Raw genomic sequence first — 7,248 nt, forward strand, 5'->3', positions numbered from 1 at the left:
TCAGCCAATGCAGCCATGTACTGAACCCCACTAATCCATCAGCTACAACTGGAGCTAGCGCTATGGGGTATGGAGAATACAAAGTTTAATGAACACAGGCCCCGAGTAGTGTGAGACTCCTCGGAGAACATGGGGGAAACACGATCTATTATGATCATATCTGGGCCACTTGCACACAGTGGATGATCCTGGGGATTTTAGCTGGTAGTAGACAAGACATGGTGATTTATGGAGACCATGTGGAGGGTGGAGAGTGTGTGTCTTCGAACTAAATGACTGAGACTAGATCCAGTTCTGCCCATGCTGGATGTGATCATCCATTTTTCTATTGTGGGTAATGTTCTTTACTTATAATTATTAAATAATTAATAAAGTAATGTTTACTTAAAATTATTAATTACTCCTTTAAGAATATTAATTCTTTCTATAAGGCATGTTAAAATCAGCTTTTCACATTTTTGCTTGCTTTCTTTTTACTTTGTGTGTGACCTTTCCCATTAAGAGGAGAAAAATTTTAATTTAATTTGATGAAACCAATTTTCTTTTCCATTATTGTTCCTTCTATTCTTTTTAATTAGAAAGGCCACCCTTGTCCTGATATCAAATAACTATTGTGCTTTATTTTCTTCTGATTGCTTTGCAGTCATATCTGTAGATATAATGCTTTAGTTACCTGAAATTTATTCAGCAAACATGTGAAGTATGAATCTAAATTGATTTTCTGTGAAGAGTAAGCTAACATGTCCTAGCACCATTTATTCAATTTCTCTCCCCTTTCCTACCATTTGGCAATGCTGCCTTCAGTAGAACAAAAACTGATGTGTATTGTGCTCTGTTTCTGGGCTTCCTATTTCTGCCTTTGATAAAGTTTTTAATGAGAGAGGAGCAACGTGCAACATGCCCCGGGGTGTATACAGACAAGAAGGAGACACTCTGGTGAGAGATATCTGTGGTCAGTGAGCAAATAGGACACAAGATGTCATTGTCACCCAGAGAGTGGTCATTTCTGGGGTGCAACTAGGGCTGACAGATTCACAGGACATATTTTACTTTGGAGGGAAACAGTTAGCACAGGGTGGGAGACTGATTCTGTGGGTCAATTCCTCAGCTGAAACACTGTTCCATTCCCAGAATTTCACCTACTAAGAGTGTGTTTGCTTTGTTTGACACCTTTATGTCTCTGTAACCATGTTTTCTACATATTCTTATGGCCAGGACTCCATTAAATCAAAGCTACATGACAGCCTACTAATAAAAAGCTTCAGGCTGTTTCTTATGCCCAATGTTACCTCTATCCAACTTTACTGTCTCTACTTTCTATTCTAATAGGGTTTTTTATTCACATGCTGGACACTCACCAAGTGCCTATGTTGTATCAGGTTCATGGTTAATGCTTCATTTCAAAGATGAACAACACAGGCAATTTCTTTGCCTACTTCCAAGGTGCTCACATCAGTGAGAGAGTTGAGGAAAAAACAAATAAGTCAATATTCACCATCTAGAGGGACACCTTCTCTGATTGGGAAGGCACAAGGGCATGAGGGGCATGAACCTGAGTTTGTTGTAAGTAGGTAAGTCAGAGAGGGCTTCCCAGAAAAAGTAGCATCTAAGCGGATGTCTCAAATTTAGCTAGATGAATGAATGAGGGAGGAAAGAGCATTTCAGCTGAAGAAAATAAGATGGGCGGAGTCTTAGGATGGATTAATGTCATAAGGTCCACATGAATATTACAAGAGTTACACCAACAAACACCTCCAGCCTAGTTCTGATATGTGTGCATTAGATTTGTGTTCATATAATAAATTTAAAAAAAAACCTCTCTCACATTAAAAACAAATTTTGGGTTTCCCATGGCATCAGGCACAGAAACTTGCAAATATTCCATTGAACTATATGGAACTTTCATTTTTATAGGTCCCAAGCAGTTAAATGTTGGATATTTTATATGATTCCACCTCATACAAGAAGATCAACAGTGGCATGTTGCATAAGTTTCAGAGTTCACAATCCAGGCTTTTCAACTTCATTCAATTACCCTGGCTTTCTGCTTACAGATAAATGGGATGGGAAAACCTGACCAGCGTCTCTGAATTTTTCTTGCTGGGGCTCTCAGAGCATCCAGAGCAACAGGAGGTCTTCTTTGGGCTGTTCCTGTCCATGTACCTGATCACAGTGGTGGGCAACCTCCTCATCATCTTGGCCATTGTCACTGACGCTCAACTCCACACACCTATGTACTTCTTCCTGGCCAACCTCTACCTCACTGACACTGGTCTTGTGTCCACCACAGTCCCCAACACGCTGGCAAACATATGGATTCAGAATCAGCTCATCTCATATGCTGGGTGTCTATCACAACTATACTTTTTTATACTGTTTGGATTACTGGAGGCATTCCTGTTAGCAGTCATGGCCTATGACCGCTATGTAGCCATATGCCACCCACTCCATTACACCATGGTCATGAGCCCTGGGCTCTGTGTCCTCCTAGTGTCTTCATCCTGGATCATGAGTGCCTTATGCTCCCTCCTACACACACTGTTGATGAACAGCCTGTTCTTCTGTGCAGAGCACGAGATCCCACACTTCTTTTGTGACATTAAACCTCTTCTGAGACTGTCCTGCACAGGCCCCTTTATCAATGAGCTGGTGATCTTCAGCATCGGAGGTCTCACAGGTGTGGTGTGTGTGCTTTGCCTGATTATCTCTTACACATACGTTTTCTCAACAATCTGGAAGATTCCCTCCACTCAGGGGAAGAAGAAAGCCCTTTCGACCTGCAGCTCTCATCTCTCTGTGGTCTCTCTATTCTTTGGGACTTCCTCTTCTGTTTATTTCAGTCCCCCCTCAACCCGCTCAGCACCGAAGGGTGCAATTGCATCAGTGATGTACGCAGCAGTAACCCCAATGCTGAACCCCTTTATCTACAGCTTGAGGAACAGAGACATCAAATCTTCCCTGAGAAAGCTAATTTGGGTTAGGAAAATTTATTCCCTTCAGTGGTAGTGACTTCACATTCACTTTGGGGGTCTCCCATCAGGTGTACTCACCACAAGTAAGCAGTGAAGAGTAAGAGAGGGAGAGAAAGTGGAAACTTACTTCTAGGACCTGTTATCTGAACTTGAAATTTTCATTCCTAACCTATAAGAGTGCACCAGAGCAAACTCATTTTCACATCAATATTATCAGCTAAAGTTCTTAAAACCATAATGTTTTAAAGNCTCCAGCCTCGTTCTGATATGTGTGCATTAGATTTGTGTTCATATAATAAATTTCAAAATGAAACCTCTCTCGCATTAAAAACAAATTTTTGGTTTCCCATGGCATCAGGCACAGAAACTTGCAAATATTTCATTGAACTATATGAAACTTTCATTTTTATAGGTCCCAAGCAGTTAAATGTTGGATATTTCATATGATTCCACCTCATACAAGAAGATCAACATTGGCATGTTGCATAAGTTTCAGAGTTCACAATCCAGGCTTTTCAACTTCATTCAATTACCCTGGCTTTCTGCTTACAGATAAATGGGATGGGACAACCTGACCAGCATCTCTGAATTTTTCCTGCTGGGGCTCTCAGACCAGCCAGAGCAACAGGAGGTCTTCTTTGGGCTGTTCCTGTCCATGTACCTGATCACAGTGGTGGGCAACCTCCTCATCATCTTGGCCATCGTCACTGACGCTCAACTCCACACACCTATGTACTTCTTCCTGGCCAACCTCTCCCTCACTGACACGGGTCTTGTGTCCACCACAGTCCCCAACATGCTGGCAAACATATGGATCCAGAATCAGCTCATCTCATATGCAGGGTGTCTATCACAACTATACTTTTTTATACTGTTTGGGATACTGGAGGCATTTCTGTTAGCAGTCATGGCCTATGACCGCTATGTAGCCATATGCCACCCACTCCATTACACCATGGTCATGAGCCCTGGGCTCTGTGTCCTCCTAGTGTCTGCATCCTGGATCACGAGTGCCTTATGCTCCCTCCTACATACACTGTTGATGAACAGCCTGTCCTTCTGTGCAGAGCACGAGATCCCACACTTCTTTTGTGACATTAACCCTCTTCTGAGACTGTCCTGCACAGACCCCTTTATCAATGAGCTGGTGATCTTCAGCATCGGAGGTCTCACAGGTGTGGTGTGTGTGCTTTGCCTGATTATCTCTTACACATACGTTTTCTCAACAATCTGGAAGATTCCCTCCACTCAGGGGAAGCAGAAAGCCCTTTCAACCTGCAGCTCTCATCTCTCTGTGGTCTCTCTATTCTTTGGGACTACCTCTTCTGTTTATTTCAGTCCCCCCTCAACCCGCTCAGCACCGAATGGTGCAGTTGCATCAGTGATGTACGCAGCAGTAACCCCAATGCTGAACCCTTTTATCTACAGCTTGAGGAACAGAGACATCAAATCTTCCCTGAGAAAGCTAATTTGGGTTAGGAAAATTTATTCCCTTCAGTGGTAGTGACTTCACATTCACCTTGGGGGTCTCCCATCAGGTGTACTCACCACAAGTAAGCAGTGAAGAGCAAGAGAGGGAGAGAAAGTGGAAACTTACTTCTAGGACCTGTTATCTGAACTTGAAATTTTCATTCCTAACCTATAAGAGTGCATCAGAGCAAACTCATTTTCACATCAATATTTTCAGCTAAAGTTCTTAAAACCATAGTGTTTTAAAGTCATAGGTATCCTGGTATATAATGTAATAAAATAAGTGCTTAAAAACTTTTGAGACAACAGGAAACAAAGGAATGACCACCAGGAATATTTGGTTGTGCTGTTGTATATGGCTGAGAATAAACTCCAGGGAAACATGGCTTTCTCCCCTCATCATTGTGACCGGGATATCTTGGGTTCCTATCAACAGTGCCTTTTACACTGGGAGCCCCATGTGTGCCATCCCCATGCTGAAAGAAGAGAAGCTAGAACTGGGAAGTATTTGATGGAGTATTTAAATAGACCTGCTGTCATATTTTAGCTATCACTCTAGAACACCATCACTCTTAACATTTTCATGTCATGTGAAAATCTTAATTTTTTTGAGGGGGGGAAACTTTTCCAAGTCAATTTTACCTTAACTGCCCCAATGCTTACCATTTGGTTAATACCTGGTTCTGTTAATATGTTCTATACACCACTGGCATGATTGTACTCATACAGTTAGGGGCCAGGAAAGAATGGTTTTATGGATACTTCACAATCGCTTACTAGAGTCATTGACACCCCCTCCTAGAAGTTCTTTAGTCCCCAGTCTCTCCCCATTCCACCTATTCTGCACAACACAATCAGACTGATCTCCAAAGAATGTGGTTGTGTATATCACCATGACTCTCATCCTATTAGAAGACTCCAGTAGCTCTCTACTGCTAGCAGAGTAAAGTTCAAACTATTCTTCCTATCGTTCAGGTCCAACATCACCATTTCAGAACTTGTATGTCCACAGTTAATTTACTCTAGCCAATGTTCCTCCCAAGATCAACTCAGGCCAATATTTTCATAATGTATTGATTATTCTTGATGGTTCCCAAAAAAGCAACATCAGCAAAAGTTGTTGGAAAGATGAGTCAGTAAAAGTTGGGGGAAATATATATACAATAAGGTATACCATGACCAATTAGATTCTGTAAGAAAATAAAAGTCTCCTACTGAGTGGTATTTTTCATCTTGTCCATTTCCCTTTAAGAATCTGGTTGCACACCACAGTGACATAGGTTGTGATTACTGCAGGAAATGTCTCACCAGTGGAAGTCAGCTGTGGATAGCCAGCTCACCTGCTCCCTACTTACCTTAAAGTAAGCTCACACACTCCTTCTGACAGTAACAAGTAGTGTAGGAAAGCAGCAGATTTCATTGGCTCTAGAGTTAGACTGAAGCAAGTTCAAATCTTGGCTTTGCCACTTGTAAGCTGCATGATCCTGGGAAATTACTTAACCTTTCAAAGCAAGTATAACCTACCTTATTGTGTCATCAGGAAGTAAAGTTTGAGTAAAATATGTAAAACAGTGTTGTGATGATTTAAATATGCATGTAAGCAGATAAATGTCTTATTTCTTACAAAGGTGGAATTTTGAAACTTTGACCAATATCTCTATTCCCATCACTTCCTTGCCCTGATAAACACCGTTCTACTCCCTGCATCTGTGAATTTCACATGTGCTCAGACCTAGTGAACACTCCCAAACCCCATTGTTCATTGCATCAGAGGGTCCCAGGCCAGTAGCAACACTGTCATTACACAATGAGCAGAAACGTGCAGGGAAATTTCAACCTTGGCCACAGCTGAAATCAGAAGAATGACTGAGTGGGATATGAGTCTGCACATTGGCTCTGTCTGCTGTAATCTACTTCATAGAGTTGTGAGGATGGATAGGGATGCTGAACTGCAAGGTTCTTAGCACATTCCTTTGTCAGTAATGAGCATTCATAAATGTTACCAGTGGTATGTTGATACCTTGTTGAATTTCTTTTAGTATCTCAATGAATCTTAGTTCATTATTAATCTTCACAACAATGTTCTGTGATAGAAGATATGCTCATTTCACAGATGAGAATAGTGATGCCCAGAAGGGTGCAGCAGCTCTTACAAATTTAAACAACTCATAATCAGAGAAGCAAGTCTATCTACAGTGCATTTCTGGCTGCATTGGGCTTCTCTGGTGGGAGAGGAAAGGGCACTGTTCCTGGGGGGATGGGGGATGTGGAATTACTGGTGGGTACAGGACTTGGAGAAACACACTCCTCCACCTTTTCCCACCTTTAGTTTGAAAATCTGTAACCTTCACAAGACCTCTCCATCTCAAAGAGTCTGGCCTAGAAAATCATATTGGTAGGCAACCCCAAGGTAGCGTTCTAGCTCTGCACCTATTCAGGCATCACCAAAGGAGCCCAGGAGACACAGTCCCAGGCCACCCCCACTAACAAGGTCCTGAAGGGGAAGCACCTTCTTTGTTCAAAAGGACCTGGGCTTGAGGAAGGCTTCTCCTTGCTGTCTCTCTCCTGGCCTTTCCCCTATCCCACCTCATTCTCAGGCCTGAGGCAAGTCTGAAAACTAGCCTGTTCCTGTGGGAAGGCCCTGCATGGGACTGGCCTCTGCCAAAGCAAACCTCTCCCTTAGGGAACCTGTCTCTGGTCTTGATGTCCCTTCTGGCTTCCTGGGGGACTTAGGGGATTAGGACAAGTCCTATAGGCCTCAGAAACTCATGGTTAAGGGAAACTTACATCATCTACCAGAACCACC

The 7,248-nt window shown here is 42.4% G+C and overlaps 2 pseudogenes; both read left to right on the forward strand.

Moving 5' to 3' along the window:
• Positions 1 to 1,945: 1,945 nt before the first annotated feature.
• On the forward strand, positions 1,946 to 3,006 carry LOC118975558 (olfactory receptor 1G1-like; annotated as a pseudogene).
• A 409-nt stretch (positions 3,007 to 3,415) lies between these two features.
• LOC118975565 (olfactory receptor 1G1-like) lies at positions 3,416 to 4,476 on the forward strand (annotated as a pseudogene).
• The last annotated feature ends 2,772 nt before the right edge of the window (positions 4,477 to 7,248 follow it).

The sequence above is a fragment of the Sturnira hondurensis genome, unplaced genomic scaffold (assembly GCF_014824575.4).
Source record: "Sturnira hondurensis isolate 20B ecotype Veracruz unplaced genomic scaffold, ASM1482457v3 Scaffold0001520, whole genome shotgun sequence".
NCBI lineage: Eukaryota > Metazoa > Chordata > Mammalia > Chiroptera > Phyllostomidae > Sturnira > Sturnira hondurensis.